The sequence below is a fragment of the Vombatus ursinus genome, unplaced genomic scaffold (genome assembly GCF_900497805.2).
Source record: "Vombatus ursinus unplaced genomic scaffold, bare-nosed wombat genome assembly UNPS02014778.1, whole genome shotgun sequence".
NCBI lineage: Eukaryota > Metazoa > Chordata > Mammalia > Diprotodontia > Vombatidae > Vombatus > Vombatus ursinus.
In genome coordinates, this window is record NW_020954556.1 from 30,949,825 (window position 1) to 30,969,284 (window position 19,460).

The following is a 19,460-nucleotide window of genomic DNA, read 5'->3' on the forward strand; positions in this document are numbered from 1 at the left end:
GCCTAAGAGCACATTAGCTTTGTTTGACTCCCAGAGCTACACTGTTAACTCATATTAGCTTGCTGTCTACCAAAACCCTTGTCTTTTTCAGACAAACCACTCCCTGCCCAGGCCTCCCCATTTTGTTCTTGTAAAGTTGATATCTTGAACCCAAGTGTGAGACTATGTTTATCTCCAGTTAATCTTGTTAGATTCAGCCTACTATACTATACTATACAGTTGAGATCTTTTTAGATGCTGACTCTGTCATTGGCTATCTATTCTGGCTCTGTGTCATCTTCAAACATAATTGGCACGCTGTTTATTGCCTTTCTTTCCATTTAGATCAGGGAGCTGGCCCTATATACTTTGGATCATCCACAGGGCACTTACTGGCCACTCAGTAAATATTTGTTGAATGGATAATGAATACAACTATCCTCTACATATCTTTGTTTTGCTCATGGACCACAAGTTACTATTCTCACCTCTTTTAGGAGTTAGTGAGATAACAACCCAGACAATCTTGCAGTTATATCTCTGTATCAATAGGCTCATTTTCAGAAAGGATATTCAGCTCTACATCTGGTTTCAGCAGCTGCCTGTAGATGTCTGGCCATAAAGTATCTTGTACCTTAGCTATATCTTACCCATTCATTGCCCAAGTGTTACCCACACCTGCCTAATAAACTCATTGCTTTCTATTCCCAGGGCATTATTTTAGAGGAGAAGTGATGGGGGAGGGATACTGGTGCTGATAGGAGACACAGAGAAGCATATAGCAGATATGTTCTCCAAAGGTATTGTTCAAATATTTCCACGTAAAGCCTTCTGAATCTAGAAGCTTGGCTACAGAGTTTATTCTTCTCCTAAAACCCCAAAGGCAGAGAGAGTAGCTTGAAAAAAAATCACTAAGAAGCCCTTAACCTTGTAACATACAGTTTTTGCTAAAAATATATATTAATAATATATTATTGAGCGAGCATAGATGAAGAAGGCCAGGGAGAGAGTAAGCAATAAGAGTGTGAGCAAGGTCAGTGCTCTTTGCCCGCGGACTCTACAATCAATAAGATCTGGTCAATAACTGCTTTATTACTACACTATCACCCGGAGCAAAATCATTTTTAAATTAAGAATATATTTTGCAAAACTGAATTAACAATATTGAATATTTTGCTCTTTGATATGACTAGCCTTCAAAATCAAATTATTAAGTATGGAAAATGCTTACTGGGTGAGGTTTTTCTTTCTTCCTCTCTAGACTTTCTCTCTCTCTCTCTCTCTCTCTCTCTCTCTCTCTCCCTCTCCCTCTCTCTCTCTCATTTTACCCTCCCTTCTCTTCACCCTTCTTCCATCTTTTTTTTCCTAATGACTTGGGAAAGAAACTACAGCAGATTTTTTTTTATACTGCAAATTTGGATGTAAATGAACATTGAATCTAGCATTTCAAAATTAGGAAAGGAAGATGTATTTGCTGGAGTCCAAGAAAACCGCATTTCCTCTGAGGGAAAGGAGCAAGCGTAGAAAATTGGGAATTTTCCACTTGTGTAAAACCAGTGCCAAAAAATCAACCTTTGGACTTTTGTAATCTTTAGCCAGGTATGAAATCTCACCATTTCCACCTCCAGGTTATCCTGTCCCCAATCCTTTGTTCCATGCTCTCCTCCTCCAGTATGATTCCACAGTTAGAGGGCTTAGAGCATTTTTTTGTGTGGCTCATTGTCGCTTTAAAGCTATCCACTTAGGCCAAATTCTCACAAAAGCCACCAGAAATTTATAAATGCACTATCTGTATATCTAAAACAGCTCTGGGACATACTGTCGATACCCTAGGGACTTTCATAGTCTGTCGCAAGGAGGAGCTAAGAAGTACCAAGTGACTTTATTAATGGTGATTTGGGTACCCATTAATTGATAACCAACAAATAGGGGGTCAGTGTAGGAGAGCCAATGACCTAGGAAATGATTCTGACTGACTCCAAAAGCCCTTGTCTGCTTAAATGCTATTGAGAGGGCCCTGTGAACCTCAGGAGTGCTCTTAAGAGAACTGCGCTCTCCCTGCCAGCACTTTGCTCTTAAATTCTACCTTTGACGAATTCACTCTCTGGGAGACCTTAGACAAATGGGGCGAGGAGTTGACTAGATCTTTGGAGTCTTCTCCTAGTTCTAGCTCTTTGATACTATGATTCCAAGATCTCCTTTTGCATTTGACTTATTGGAAGGATTTTCTGGAAGTGAGGTGAGCAGAAAATGAAAGCTGTGGAAGATTAGAAACATAACCCTGCCCTGCATCCTACACAAGTGTAGATAGATAAGGTCGGACTAGAAGATCTGTTGGGTCTGTGCTGCCAAAGCTAAGGCAGACCACTCAAGGACTAGCTTGTGGAGATACCTTGCCCTCACTACTGAAGCATGGGTATTAGCAGTGGCAGTGGTCAAGATCTGCTTGTTCTTTGATACAAATCTTTTTCCTGGTCTCTTTGCCTTAATAATAAAAACAGCTATCTGGCATGTTAAAGCTTACGTATGTATTACATCTGTTTTCTCATTTGATCCTCACAGTGACCCTGTGAGGACAGTGCTATTATCATTCCCATTTTAAAGATAAGAGAAATAAGGCTCCCCAAAAATCAGCCAACTTTCCAAGGGTCACATAGTTAGTTAAGTGTTTGAATCAGGATTTGAACTCACATCTTCCTGACTCAGTGTCCATAATGCTACCTACCAGGCTACCTGACTGCCTTGCCCACGCATAACTGAAATTTCATTTCTGGGCTCCACATGCTCCTGCCTAGATGAGCCTAAAGATACAAGTTCTACCAAGTGTTAGGGCTTGCCCCTGAAATCTGATTATGGGATAGGGAGAGATTGGTATGGAGCTAGAGTTCCCAGGAAAGTCAGTACCTCCTCTTATGCTTGACTAAGCACTGAATTTTGCTTTATGATTCAGCTATGATGACCAGTGTGGTTCCTTGTTCTTGACCCTATTCTGATCCGGTGACAGATCCTTTGGTTTCCCAGGAATGGGATCTTTTTTAAAATAGTATATTATTTTTCCCAAGTACAGGTCAAAGCAAGTTGTAGCATTCATTTTTACAGGTTCAAGAATGGGATCTTGGAACTAGAAGGGAAATGTTGATGGGGACTGACATTACCCCAGAGCCAAACTAAGATACCTACCCTTGGTATCCTTCAGTTATAGTTATTCTTGTCCTATGCACAAATATTTGGGGGGGAAGCCAAGAAGGCACTTTTCTAATTCAGCGCGTGAGTCAGATTTCAAAGAATTCATCTGGGCAATTTGGTAGAATTTGGATCCCTTTTAAATTCAAGGAGCAAGGAAGAGATTTATTGGGAAAGACATCTTAACCTGGGGTTTATGAAAACATAAACCATGTATATCTGTGAGAAGGACAAATTCTCATTTCTATCAAGCATGATTGAGGGCGTTCTTTGGTTTAATGAAAGGAAGATAATAGAATACCATAACCTTCTTGTCATCTTTTTATAAGAATAAATGTTTAAAAACAATCTCTGTTCTGTGGTATTTGAATTGTATACAGAGGTAAAGGAGGATTTAGAAAACCAGCCAAATTCATCTCAACTAAAGATTTTTCAAGAAAAAAAAGGAAGTTTTTATGAAAGTGATTTTACCAGAGATTTGGAAACATTCTACAACTGGAAAGATATGACATCATAATAGCTAAATCACCCAGGGCTTTGTTTCCCTCCTTTTTAGTACTGACCCCCAGGAAAATATCTTGTGGGGAAGTGGGTGAAAGCCATTTGTAGGGTGCAGGACTAAAGATTTTCCATATTCACTGGGGAGGGGAGAGTCCTGAGAGGAAGCTGAAGATCCATACAAAGGTGGTATTGGATGCTTTATGTCACAGAATAGACATAATGCAGGGTGAAAGCCTGCCTGTAGACTTCTCCAGGTGCTCATGTTAAAGAATACCAAAGCAGGAGACAGGAAGGGATGAGGTCTTGGGGACCCTGCTAGCTTTAGAAGTACTAGTTTTAGGGCCCAGCTCAGGCCCTGTTCCTCTGTTAGGCCCAGCTTGCCTGCCATAGCCTATATTGGGCTCCACCTCCTGGGAAGCCCTCCAGAAGCTCTCATTTCTACTCTTATTCATATATTGCCTTATATTATGAGTGCATTTCACTTTCACATGTATCTTTTGTGTCCCCTGTAAAACTACAAAATGTGGAAAGGACCATGTCATTTCTTTTTGTAATCCTTATAGAACTTAGCACAGTATTAGGCACATTAAAGATACTCAATAAATATTGGTTGAATGAATGGAGTCTTCTAATACGGGGGTTCTTAACCTTTTTTGGTGTTATGGATCCAAGCATCTGGTGAAGCCTATGCACCCCTTCTCAGAGTGATGTTTTTAAATAATTAAAAGAAATGTTAAATTTTAGTTAGCAGTTAGTAAAAATGAAGATATAATTTTTCCCTGCCCAAGTTCATGGAGCACCTTGAACTCTGTATATAGACCCCTCTGTACCCCCACTTAAGAACCTTTGCTATGAATGATTTTGTCCCTGTCACCTTCTGTCTTTCAATTTCCTCTTCTTCATTCACATGTTCGCCAAGCCCTAGTAACTTCATCAGAGTCTGAAAGTTGCACTCTCCCCTTTCCCCCACCCCCCTCATGTCTGGAGATTGCTGGAAGGAGCCCAACTCTAACAGGCCATTCATTTCTTTTTCTTGTTTAGGTTCCTTCCTTCAACTTTGGCTCCTATCTCCCCTCGCTCTCACTTAAAGCAAGCTGTGAGGTCTTTTCACCCAATTTAGACCAAATTCACCGTCTCCATAACATATACAATGTTCTCTGGGTGTTGATGATGCACCACACTGGCCCAAAGTATGTAGAAAATAATCCCTGACCCATCAAGGCAAGGGGACATTGGTGGGGCTGAATAAAATCGATTTATAGAGTCTGGAATAACATGTTCGTGTGCCCATCATGGTAACATAGGTACTCTCTGTGTATTCCCAATGGGGCTCTAATGCCTCTATACAAGTCCCAGCTCCCTTGAGTGACAGGTGCAAACAACGGCCGCATGAGTTATTTCCTTTGGAAACCACAATTGTGGCTGAAGCCAACGGATGTCAACGGTGGCACTTGGCTGTTTGATGGTTGTCCACTCAGATAGCTTTGGCCTTGAGAAAGGCTTTTCCAAATCAGCTTTTAGAACTCTGGAAGACTGAATTTTGGTGACAATAAAATAGCCCATTCCCTCAGCTTTAGGAAACTTTGCTGAGGGGGCAGAGGAGATAGGGAGACTCCATCTTGGATCTTCCTGCCCCCTTAGTCCTTCCTTAAATCATGATAGATATTTTGGCTTGCTTGTGAGTTCTATAGCACTGCTCCCGTGATCTGAGGGAGTTCTTCTTGGGGCAAGTAGCTGGAGTTCTCTGCAGGGGCCATCTTAGCAGAGGCAGTAGAAGGAGAAATATCTCAGATTAACCTGACATCTAAAGGATAAAATTACAGGATTAATTAGCTCTGATGTAACAGAAAGGTAGAGTCACATAGCTTCCAGCAATACTACAACAAAGGGATTTTTCACCAGGTAGAACCATTTTCATTTACTGATCCTTAGGAATGACTATGGAGGCCTCTTTCCCCCACTTCTTCTCATTGAAAGGCCATTGAATCCAATTTTTTTTTCATTTTATAGATGAGGAGACTGAGGCACAGAGAGTTTAAGTGACTTGCCCCATATAATATGGCTACTATGTCTCTTCAGGCAAGATTTGAACCCACATCTTCCTGACTCCAAGTCCAGCAACCTATCTACTAGACCATATTGCATATCAGTAGCAAGATAATATTCAGCATTAACCAGAGGGGCTGACTTTCATTGAATAAAAACTTCAACACCAGAAAACACACACTCGAATAAAGAAAACACTTCCATGATTATATAATTCTTGATTAACTTAATAAAGTCAACAATCTACATGAAGTGGAGGATTATGTTGAGTTTAAGTTATCTTCAAAGTTCAGCCATCTCTCTGGCCATTGAGGGACATTAGCTGGGTGTGGAGCCTGAAGTCAATCAATCAATAGACATTTTTAAAGTACCTACTGTGCGCTAGGCACTGTGCTAAGTGCTGGCCTATCTATGGTTTTACAATTAAACTTAGAGAATGTGGAATGTTGGGATCATAAGATCATCAAATGGACCTGGAGAAGATCTTAAAGGTCAAAGAGATTAATTTAATAATTTTCCTTACTTTGTGTTTTGTATTTATGTGGGGAGTCAGAATAAGGGTATAGATCCAAATAAACTTTTGTGGTTCATGGTGGTGAGAACAGGAGAGAGGGTTACTCCATTATCTTCACTCTCTTCACCTGCCCCTAGAGCAGGAGCAGAACATTGATCACCATCAATGAGGAGAGAGTCCCATACTAATGAGCTTTGTGACTCCAGTTACGAGTGAGTAGAGACAGCAAAAGAAAATATACTATACTCTATCAGGTGCAATGCCTATAATGTCTTGTAGGATCACCAATTTAGACTGTAGATTAAAACTTGAGATGTTAATTATGATTCTCCTTTTTACTTGTAGGGATGGAAAACCTGGGGGCTGTTTCTTTTGCTAACTAAGAACTAACCTTGAATTTCCATGGTTTAACATTTACTTTTAGGAAGACCCAGTCCCAAAGCCAGGGAGAACTGAAAAATGGAGGCTGAGAGAGAATCTTTGGGATCCCTATTTGTGTTCAGCAAGTTCAGCAAGTATAATTTGGGGTTGGAGATTAGGTCAGAAAACAGGAAACTGGCCCTAAAATGAAGTGACAGGGTTAGAGAAAAACTCTGGGTGGGCATGGACTGGAAAGCCAGAAGAGGAAGTATTTAAAGGGAAGGCCAATGGAACACACTGAAATGAGAGTCATAATGGCCTAGACCAAATGGGTGGAAGTCAGAGAGTTTTTAACAGCTGGACAGGTGGATGTAATCCATCACTGGATCTCATAAGTCATGTGAGGAAGTGGTGGTGAGACCCATGGCGCCCAGTTTCCTATGGACTCTGAGTGGCTGAAGCCAATTTCAGGAAAGATGAAAGATTGAAGGCACAAGTGGAATCTGAGCAATCCCATGGTGAATGGAGCTGCCTGAACCAGTGATGAGGCATGTTGAACTTCAGCAGACAAGAAGCTGAAGGAGCCAACAGATGGTGGAGTGAGGTTGGGGCTTCAGGGAGACAGAGGAGGAAGGACAAAGACTAGAGAGGGAATCCATTTTTGTCAGTGAGCTAGTTAGGTGTTCTCTGAAAATCTATACACACTCTCCCTGGGCCGGATAGAAACCTTGAATGATCACTTAGTCTTGTTTCTTGATGTTATTATAATTAAACCCTTTGTAACAAAATTGCTTCCCTTTTCCTTATGTCAGCAAAGGAGACATTTCATGACTCCCCCTATCATTTCAAGGAAACTCAGTCACGCCATTCCTTGAAGCCAAGAAGTTCATCTTAATATATAAACCCTACCTCCCCTACTCTGTCAGTCAATCAGTCAATCAATCAATAATTATTATTTGTCAGGCCCTGTGCAAAGAGCTGCAGATACAAAAGAGGCAAAAGACTGTTCCTTCCCTCAAGGAGCTTACAATTGAATGGGGAAGACACCATGCAAACAAATATATACAAAATAAGCCATAGACAGGATAAACAGGAACTAATTAATAGAGGGAAGTTCCTAAAATTAAAGGGGATTTTGGAAGGCTTCCTAGGTGGGATTTTAGATGGGACTTAAAGAAAGCCGGGGATGTCAGTGGTAAGAACAGAGGGAGAACATTCTAGGCATAGGGGACGGCCAGAGAAAATGGAGTAAGGCTTGCTTTGTGGAACCGCCGTCTTGCTGGTGTCACTAGATTGAAAACTCCGTGTCAGAGAGTGGGTGTAAGAAGACTTTATCATATTCATTCATTCTTTCTCTATCTTCACTCTGTACTTTTGTTACCTGCCTCTGCCTTCTGTTCTCCAGGCTAAAGAATAGAATCCTCATTTCTTTTAGCTTCTCCCCAAGGGGCCATTTTGCCAACCCTTGTGTCATTTTTTTTGCATGTGTATGTAGTTCACTCAATCCATTTCCATATTTTCATGGCTAGAGAGGGTCCTTCTGTGGTGGTATTTTTACCCCTGGGTGGATCTGTGCTGTGAATAAATGGAGCCATTCCGGGAACATCCCCAGATTGGCCAGGTGGTAGAGAAATTTGCTCTTTCCAAAGTGCCAAGGCAGATAAGCAACTCTGGCCCTTTCTCCCTGGACTCTATGCCACTGGAACAATATCTCACCATAGTCACAGAAACCATATTTAAACGGAGGTGGGAAAGGATGAAAATAGACCCATAAAACCTATCCACACAAGCTGGGGAAGCTATATTATCAGCTGCCTGTTGGAAAGACCCCTACTGAGGATGACATAATTATTCTGTGTGGAATTTGAATGTTAAGGAAACAAAAATCAATCAATAAATCGGTGAACAAGAGTATCTTGGCATCTGCTTTGTGACAGGTACTGTGTTAAGTATCTCGGGTATTCAGGAGAAAGCTCTGCTTTCAAGGCACTTGCTACCTAGTTGAGGAGTGAAGACATAAAAACACATGACAAAGTTAAATGGGATATTATGTAGGTTCACAGCCTTAGCGCTGAAATGGACCTAAGAGGTCATCAAATCTAACCCTAGGGTTAGTTGGTCAGATGAGTATAGATGAATCAGATACTAGCTGAGGTGAGATTCAAACCCTATTCTTTCTGACTGCAGGTACAATGCTTTATCTATTATACCACGCTGCCACTCATATGATTAATCCCCAAGTTAGGTGGAGCAAATTCTCTTTGCTCCAGGAAATCAGGAAGGGAAAGGATGAGTGTAATAATCAAGGAAGCCTTGGAGGGGGAGGAACTTGAGCTAGGCCTTGAAGGATGGGTAGGGTTAGATATGTGGTGTTCCAGGGAGGGGAAGTACACATGGTGTGTGTGTGTGTGTGTGTGTGTGTGTGTGTGTGTGTGTGATGATTCCCATTGCGGAACACTAGAAGATAAGGCTAGTTAGGTAGGGGTAGAGGAAGGTTACAGGGAGCCTTGAATAATAGACAAATTTTAGACTTGGTGTGATAGGTGACTGGTAAGTCTTAGAGATTCTTGAACAGAATGTAAGTGGTATTCACAGAATCTCAGAACTAGAAGGGACCTCATAAGTCTTTCAACCTGACCTTGAACACAAATTGCCTTTACAATATCCCTGTCAAGGGGCCATCTAGAGGCAGGCTAGGCGACGCAATGAATAAAGTGCTGGGCCAGTAGTCAGGACTGCTTGAGTTCAAATACAGCTCCAGACATTTACTAGGTGTATGATCCTCAGGAAATCATTTAACCATTGTCTGCCTCAGTTTCCTCAATTGTAAAAAGCACCTACCTCTCAGGTTTTTGTGAGAATCCGGGCCTGGAATGTAGTAGGTGATAAATAAATGCTTGTTCCCTTCCTCTTCCCCTTAATTTGAAGACTTCAAGTAATGAAGAACTCACTGCCTCCTAAAGTAGCCTATGCTCTAATTATCAAGAACATATTTTTTTTTACATTGAGCCAAAATCTGCTTTCCTGAAACTTATACCCATCACTGCTATTTCTGCTGTCTAGTTCTGAGCAGAGCAAATCTAATCCCCCTTATCCAGGACAATTCTTCAAATATTAGGAACCTCCTATCATGACCTCAGTTCTTCTCTTCTCTAGGGCAAACAGCCCCAGTAACCTCAAACAATTCAATTATCCTCCTATAGCATAATTTCCAGTGTCTGCCTCCTCTGGAGATGATGTAGTTTGTCAGCATCCTTCCTAAAACATGGTCCCCAGACCTATAATAGTACTCTGGATGTTGTTTGACTAGGACAGCATACAATGGGTTCATCATCTCCATCTTTCTGAACATCATCCCTCCCTTAAATGTAGCCTGAGATCTGGTAGTTTTTTTTTTTGACTGATGGCTTGTTAACTCACACTAAGCTTGCAGGATGGTAACTTTTCCACATGAACTTTTTGTGTAGCAATGCCTCCCTCCTTCTAGACTTGTGCAGTTCATTATTTGAACCCAAGTTTTTGGCTTTGCAAGCTTTATCTCTTTTAAATGTAACCTGGTTAGATGCATCTCATCATTCCAGCATGTTGAAATCTATGGGGATCTTGATTTTGTTGTACAAGCCCAGTCAGTCATCATTTGTTAAGCACCTGCTATGTGCCAGGCACCGTGCTAAGTTCTGGGAGTATAAAGAAGGACAAAAACAAAACAGGACAAAACACCAGTCCTGCCTCTCCAAGAGCTGAAAGTCTAATAGGGTGCATAATGAGTATATATCTCTCTGTCTGCATCTGCATCTTTATCTGTATCTATATCTATACTTATATCTATCTATTGTTGTTTTTGTTGAGTCATTTTTCAGTTGTGTCTGACTCTTTGTGATACCATTTGGGGTTTTCTTGGCAGAAAAACAAGAGTGGTTTGCCATTTCCTCCTCCAGCTCTTTTGACAGATGAGGAACTGAGGCAAACAGGGTTAAGTGACTTGCTCAGGGTCACACAGTTAGTAAATGTCTGAGGCCAGATTTGAACTTACAAAGAGGTGTATTCTTGATTCCAGGTCCAGCACTCTATCCACTGTGCCACCTAGCTGCCCCATCTGTATCTATATTGATAATTATGCTATTGACTTATACCTTCATCCGAATCATTGACAAAGATGCTGGACAGAATAGAAACAAGATGTGCTTTGCTACAGAGCTTCCTCCCTCTGTGATGGCATCATTTAGGATGATTAGTCAAGATAGGTCCTCTCTTTCTCAATCATAATTTCCCCCTTTTCCCCTCATGTTTACCTAATGGATGAATTCCAATCTTCAGATATTAGTGTGTTTGATATCTTGGCAAGAAGTCTGCAAACTGGAAAGTTAAGGATCATTATGAACGATATTGAAGGACAGGGAACCACAGCCCAAGGAAGATGTTGACCCTATACATAAATAACCTTGGTGTCTCTGCCTCTGCCTCAGTTCTGAATTATCTTCACTCGTAGGCCTCTCACTTCCTCTTAGAGGAGATTGACACCGGAGGAGACAGTGGAAGGAATACTAGATTTGGAGTCAGGGGAATTGAATTTTTATGTCCTTTAAATTTTGGTACTCTGGAATAACCCTTTTTATGACTCTAATCTTAGTGCTAGCCCTCTGCTGACAAGTGATCCCCATTGATTTTCCATGGCTAAACAGAGGCAAAGTGATATTGCAGAAAGAACATCAGAGTAGGAGGCAAGAGAAACAGGTCCTCAGTCTTGGCTCAGTCACTGAGCTTAGACAAATCATTTTACCACTGTACTCTCAGTCTGCCTATTTACAAAATGTGGGACCTGCTGGAATTCTTTCTTTAAATGTATCCCATGCATTCCTGTGTCTCTGGTCACATTATTCCCTTTGCCTGGAATGCATTTTCCCTCATCTCTGCCTATTGAAATCATTCAAAGCCCAGTTGAATCCATAACTGCTCAATGAAGCAAACCTCTTGGGTGACTTCTCCATCTTCTGAAATAACAGTACTTTAAAGCTCCCTTATGGAATTACAATATACAGAGAGGTAGCACAATGGAAAGAATGCTGGGCCTGAAGTCAGGAATACCTACGTCCCAAACTGGCCTCATAAACTAGCTGTGTGACCCCTGGGCAAATCACTTAACCTCTGTTTGCCTCAATTTCCTCATCTGTAAAATGGGGATAATAATAATTGCACTTACCTCCCTGACTGGTAGCGAGAACAAAATGAGATAATATTTGTAAAGTACTGTACAAACCTTGAAGTGCTATATAAATGCTAGTTTTTATTGTTTTATATTATTTGTTAACGTGTCTTGTCTTCTTTTTTTAAGATTAGAAGTGGCTTGATTATGTCGTATTTATCTTTTTATCTTCCTCTTCACTTAGTACTGTACCTTGAACATTTGAAGTGTGTTTATTGTATGAATGAGTAATTTTTAAGGAGCCTTCTAGCTCCGATTCTATTTTCTATGAAACAGATTCTTGGTATATGAGAATGAAAGAGAAAAGAGAAAGGGGAGAACTTTCCTAATGGTTATTTTCCACTGGACAGGGGCCAGCCATAGTGAATGAATGCTACAAGAGCCGTCCTTTCCTTTGGATAATCATTTCAGGTTGTGCTGAATTTATACTGGAGCATAGATTGTCCAGAACACCCTGGAAACCTCCAACTCCTATTAGTTTTCTTAAGAAGTGCTATGTTAGGACTCAGACAAAGAAGAAACTTGACCTACTGGGGATATGTCAGGGAGTCTGTTCTTTCATTGTGTTTCCTTCGACCAGGGCTGGGGGTCATGATTCCCCCTATAGCACAGGGCAAAGAACTTATCGATAGAGCCCTGCCCTTTTTTGTTTGAGACTCAGAACAGGTGTTATCTGAGAACAAGCAGGTGTTTGTAGAAATGTGACCTTGAGCATGGGTTATTGACCTGCCCCTTTGTTCTTATGACTCATTTTTCCTTGAATGGAGTTAGTTTCAGTTTATGAAATAGCTGGAGAGACTGCAGGGGCTGGGAGGGACACCGCCATGCTGGATGACACCCTCTGAGAGTAGACAAATGACTGACCTTATTTGGTGCCTTTGGGAGGAGTGTGCACTTTTTTATACCTGCGTGTTGGCCTTAAGAAGGTTCAGCAAATACTGTCTACTCATGTCATGCTTATTTCCTTAAAGCTGACTATACTTTTTGAAAATCATATGTTTTGTTCAGAAGATTCTGAGAACAAGCTTGAAAATTAGATTGGCCTATGCTGAAAAATCTCTGGGTATTTAGGACTATATTAGGCTAATAGGAAATAATTTGGAACAGTGAATCATGCTGGGTAAGTCACCAAGCTTTCCCTAAGTAGTACCGCCTGCAAATAGTAGGTGCTTAATAAATGTTTATTTATTGGCTGAACTGGTGTCTGCTTTTGGTATTCTCTTCAGGTTTTCATACTTCTAATCACTGTGGAGAGTAAGTATGAGTGTGTTCACGTTGATGTGATCTGCGTGTAAGTGTGAAAGTCTGTTTTAGGTTCTCCATGTTCAATTAATAGCTTGTTCCTCAGGGTTCCCAGGGACTTAAATGTAATGTACATAAAAGTAAACAAGCTGGGTGTGCCAGTTAGTCAGGTTGATAAGGCACAGTGCTACAGACATATAGATAAATAAGTTTATATAAACGAGATCTTCTAAGATCAGTATTTGGACTCTTTCTTCAGCAATGTTCTAGAAAGAAGAGCTTCTTTAAAATACAATAATATTCTCATAAATGCACCTGTGATCTCACTGGTGGAGTCATTCCTTTCAGTAGCGCAGATACATTTCATCTGTTGGCTGCCCAGCCTCAGTGGGACCCACCCAATGTACTGAAGGCCTTTCTTATATTTGTTTGTGTTGTTGTGGACACCCGTGGAGCATGAGAGCTGTTCATGGATTCTCTCTTGCTTTCACTGTATGACTGACCCATAACCTCACCAGAAGAATATTGGTATGAAAAAACATGGACGTTGGTTTCAGAAAGAAGCTCAGGAACATTAATAATGTAAATACACATTGGAAATGATGGAGTCTAGCAATGAATGGTGATTTCCTCCATGATGTTCTCCTATATCGTTCCTCATTCATAAGGTGGGGCAATCTGCTTACATCCTCTCTGTGATCTATTCCTATCTGAGTGAACCTCACCTATAACATTTCAGAGCCTGTACTGTTCCATGACCTCATCAGAAAAATATTGGTGTGAAAAAAACATGGACCTTGGTTTCAGAAAAAAGCTCAGGAGCATGACTATTGTAAATACTTGTTGAGAATAATGGGTCTAGGAATGAATGGTTCAAGTTAAAGCTTTGCTGGGAGGACAAAACTTGAATGTTGAAGATTTGGTAGGACAGAAGATACTGCATTCATCCCTGATTCAAGATCATCTAGAGATGATCAGATGTCCCATTGATCTCCTTCTTTAGAAAGTTAGGATCCAGGGGAAAGAATTTCAATTTGATTAAATCTGAAGTCAAGAAATCCCTCAATCAGTTGTATGTATGTTGTACTTAGTTGTTTGACACATCTCTTGAGTTAGAATGTAAACTCCTTGAGAGTAGGGACTACATTTTCGCCTTTGTCTCTCCAGCACTTAGCATGATACCTGGTGTGTAATAAGTGCACTGATCATGATGGCTGATGATGATGAAAGTGTGTAGGAAGGTCAGAGATGTGCTGCAAATACATTTGCATAAATTGATAGGTTTCTAAAGCAATGCCCCGTACTCTATAGCATCCTAGAAAACACCAGCGTCTGAATCCCATGTGTTCTGGCTGGTGGGACTGTAAGAATCTACAAAAGGATTTCTTTGTGGTTATGTAATAGCTGACAGCCTGCTGAAATAATGTCTTTGGGCTTTATGTCATTTTGTGCCTTACCATATGCATAGTTTTGGCTGGGAGTGGGACTAGATAGACAAATGTAGGCCCTATAACTAGGCCCCCCAGGCTGCAGGCACACTCTTCTTGACATTCCTGCCTTAAAGAAATCTATGAAAATATATCTTCCTATTATAGATTCAGAATTGGCAGGGACATCAAAGGACATCTATTCCGATCTCCTCATTTAGCAGCGGAAGAAACTGAGACCCAAAGAATTTAAAGGAGTCCCCTAAAACTCACCCGGATAGGGTCAGAGTCAGGATTTGAATCCAGATCTCTTGGTACCAAATTCAGTGATCTTTCTGTTGTGTCATTCTATCTCTCTTTCCATGAACCCTGATGACAGATTTGGGGAAAATGCAATGTAATAAAATGATAAATTTGGAGTTGGAAAGGTCCTCAGACATAATCTAGTCCAGCTCCTTGTTTTACAAAGGAGGAAACTGAGGAAGCAAGAGGTAAAGTGTCACACAGTTAGGAAGTAAGCAGAGGTGAGATTAGAGTCAGAAATCTGAGTCTGAATCCTGGTTCTTCCACTTAGTGCCTGTATGACATTGGGCAAGTCACATTACCTGACCTCTCTGTGACCTCTCTGGGCATCTTTCCCTATAAAATGCAGGAGTTGGTCCAGGTAACCTTTTAGCTCTAAATCTATGATTCTAGAATATTAGCAGTTAAATAGAGGTTCATGATAGAGAAGAGAAAGAGACCTGTTTGAAAAAACTCATGACTATATTGTATGCTATTTCTTAAACATTTAAATTATGTGGTAAGGATGTCAACAGATTCAATGATATCTATTATAGGGGACTTGGAATGTCATATAAAAAGGACTTTGGCCCACCCGATGGTGACCATATGGCAGGGTCAGATGACTGACAATAGGTAGAGACTGTGGTAATTAGAGAATGCTGCTGAATCCAACCCTATCAAAATGCACTGACAGTGAGATTCTGGAGCAGAAAATGCTACACATGTGACCATGGGTGAGTCCCAGCAGGGAAATGGATGAGGCAGGAGAGGAAGGTATGGTACTGGCTAGAGAAATGTCCTTACTTCTGGGGCTGAAGAAGGAAAATGGCTTTGGAAGCTACCTCGACTGACCTTGTGTGACAAAACCTTAGTCTTTTTTTTTTTTTAAATTCCAATTATTTTTTTAAATTTAAATTTATTTATTTATTTTTAGTTTTCAACATTCACTTTTATAAGATTTTGAATTCTAAATTTTTCCTCCCCTGCTTCCCAAGGTGGCATGCAATCTGATATAGGCTATACATGTATGATCATATTAAAGAAGAATCAGAACAAAAGGGAAAAACCATGAGAAAGAAAAAAAAAAGAGAGTGAGAAAATAGTATGCTTCTATTTGCATTCAGATTCCACAGTTTTTTCTCTGGATTTGGATAGCATTTTCCATCATGAGTCTTTTGGAGTTGTCTTAGATCCTTGTATCGCTGGGAAGGACTAAGTCTATCAAAGTTAGTCATCACACAATGTGGCTGTTATTGTGTACAATGTTCTCCTGGTTCTGCTCACTTCACTCAGCATCAGTCCATATAAGTCTCTCTAGGTTTTTCTGATGTCTGCCTGTTCATCATTTCTTATGGAACAATAGTATTCCATTACATTCATATACCGTGACTTGTTTAACCATTCCCCAATTGATGGGCATCCCTTCAATTTCCAATTCTTTGCCACCACAAAAAGAGCTGCTATAAATATTTTTGTACATGTGTATCCTTTTCCCTTTTTTATGATCTCTTTGGGATACAGACCTAGTAGTGGTATTGTTGGATCAAAGGGTATGCACAGTTTTAAAGCCCTTAGGGCATAGTTCCAAATTGTTTTACAGAATGGTTGGATCATTTCACAACTCCACCTACAATGCATTAGTGTTCAAATTTTCCCACATCTCCAATATTTATCATTTTCCTGTTTTGTCATGTTAGCCAATCTGATAGGTGTGAGGTGGTGTCTCCGAGTTGTTTTGACTTACAGTTCTCTAATAAATAGTGATTTAGAGCATTTTTTTTTCATGTGACTGTAGATAGTTTTAATTTCTTCATCCAAAAACTGCCTGACAAAACCTTAGTCTTATTGGCATTTGGGAATGACTGTCTTCTGCATGAAGCCTTTACTGATTTTCCCAAATGCTAGTTCCTTCCCTCCCAATACATTGTATTTAGCTACTTTGTGTATATTTATGTATTTGTTGTTGTTGTTCAGACATTTTTAGTCATTTCTGACTCTTCATTATCCCTTTTGGTGTTTTCTTCATAAAGTACTAGACTGGTTTCCCATTCCTTCTCCAGCTCATTTGACAAATGAGGAAACTGAGGCAAACAAGGTTAAGTGACTCCCCCAGGGCCACACAACTAGTAAGTGTCTGAGGCCAGATTTGAACTCAGAAAGATGAGTTTTCCCAACTTTAAGCCCAGCACTCTATCCACTGTGCCACCTAGTTACCCATGTACATGTATATGTATACCCAAACTTTGTCTGATCTGTATATATATGTGTTAACTTTACATTTATTTTACATGTATATATACTTCTTGTCTTCACCCCATTAGAATGTAAGTTCATTGTGAGCAGGGATTATTCTTTATATCTGTATCCCAAGCATTGAGCACAGTGTCTGGCACATAGTAGGGACTTAAATACATGTTCATTGATTGATTGATGATCTAGAAAGAAAAGCCATCGATGAATTAGTTACGAGGCTAAATAAGGATTCCAGGCTGAGTTGTTCAAGTGCCACAACCCGAAGCATATGACCTTATCTGCCCTGGGTTTCAGGGCTCCAGTATCTTGCTTTGTCTTCTGCAGAATGGGCATGCTAATTTGTGCAAAGAGTTCAAGGAGTCTGAGTTACTTAATGATTGACCAACCTAAGATACTCACCCAAGATACTTTGTCCAAGGGTGAGTGAGTACTGCAAAACCACATTGTTCCCTTGTTTGTCGCCTTCCCTGGAGATGGTGGAGAAGCAGGCTAGATAAAATGGGCTGGGGTTGAAATTCCAGCGAGGCTTGATTGAACACGTCATAAAGAATAAAGCTATCCTCTTCCCCACCCCCTACCCCCAAGCATGCCGGCATCCGGGCTCGGGCTGGTCACTGTGATGTCTTGTGGTTAGGCGTTCGAAAAGGAAGTTTGCCATGATTTTTGATTACTTAGGACAGATATAAGCAATGCCAGCTGGTTCCCCACAATGCTGTCTCTAGTGGTAGTGTTTTTGATTTATCAGTGGTATGTCCCCTGAAAGAATGGGTCTATCAGTCCTCCATTGCTAGGCTATACCATAGCCAGATAGTATGGTTGAATATTAACAAGTGAATTTACTTTTAGTGGCTGGGCTTGTGTATTTGTGGGAGATAGTGTCTTACCAAGGGAGGCCAGTGGGTGGGGGAGGGGGATGCCTGGCTCATTCTTCTAAGATGATCCCTTTCTTAAGTCCCCTTCCTCTGTTTTTTTTTCCCCTTTATTTGCAGTTAATATTAGATGACCACCAAACTTGGGCTATAAGATATTTTGTAAGAGTCCTCCATACATGGTAGCTGCTCAGTGGGAGCGAGGCTGTAAGCACGGCACACTGTGCGTTGCAGAGACATTTCAAGTTGTCCCCATTGGACAATTTGCACTGTTCAGTGTTAAAAGGCTTGATAGCAGTGGCATGGGAAGATGCTCCCCCCCCCCACCCCCTAGGCTCCCTGCCTGGGCAAGGAGAGTTTGTGCACCATGTACTTGCTCCATACTCAGTATGTTTGTAGTTTTCTGGCTGAAGTAACTGGCGTGGTGAGAGGGGAGAGGCGAAACTGGCCGGCCAACGAAGGGAAAAGATTTTATGGTGAACTGGAAAATTGTTGGGGAGGTCTGAAGCACTCCTGACTTGCCAGAGCCTAGAGTCAGACCACACTGACTAAGAGGCAGAAAGAGAGATGTCTTAACGTCTTCTTCAGTAATAAATTGAAGATTACACAGTGGGATTAGTGAGGAATGAACCACTGGAGTTTTGTCTACAGCAAGTGCTGGACCAGGAGTTGATAAGACCTGAGTTTGCATTCTGTTTTAGACTGTTGTATGACCCTGGGCAAACCACTCCCTCAGCCTCAGTTTCCTCATGCGCAAAACAGGGATAGTAATAACAATTACATCACAGGATTGTTGGTAAAATCAAATGAGACTATATGTGAAGCATTTTGCAAACCTTAAAGTGCTATCTAGCCATCTAGATGTTAGATGTTTACTATTATTTATTATTACTATTAGGCTTTTTAAGGAAATAAATACTACCTTATTAAAATGAAACTGTGTGGAGGGGAAGATTTTGGATTAGAATGAGGTTTTCCTTTATCCATCCTTCATGATTATTTCTGTTCTATATTCCTCTAGCTTGAAAGCAAGTTATAATCAAGAAGGGAAGATGAATGCTCAGCCTCAGGCCCCCTTTCTAGAGCTCTAGAATCCCAGAATGTTTGAACTGGAAGGGACCTTGGTGCATTTAATCTAAGTCTCTCATTTTACAGATGAGGAAGCTGATCCTGCCTGCTGCTCTCATTCCAAATGCAGCGGCTGCACCAGGGCAGCAGAGAAGTTCATCTGAGTGACTTTATTTTGCTAACAAGTTTAATGAACAGTCTTTATTGTCCCTGAATGTGAGAAAACAAAAAACAAACCATCAGGGAGGTTTCTGATAGTCTTTGATGACTCCCAAAGCTTGGTTCTTGGCCAGTACTGCTTCATGGCTCCCAAAGCCATCTTTCACCAGAATTTGGACAATATTATTACATCATTTTCTAGGGTATTAAAATATGCAAAGAAATCTTTTTTTAATAAAGACCTTGATAACATTTATTGTCTCTTCAATCAAATTTAAGGTTGTACTGAAGAAATGGTATAACATCCCTCTCCCCACAACTTGGTTAAATTAAGAATGAGCATAATTAAGAAGAGAGTTTTAATTGTTAAA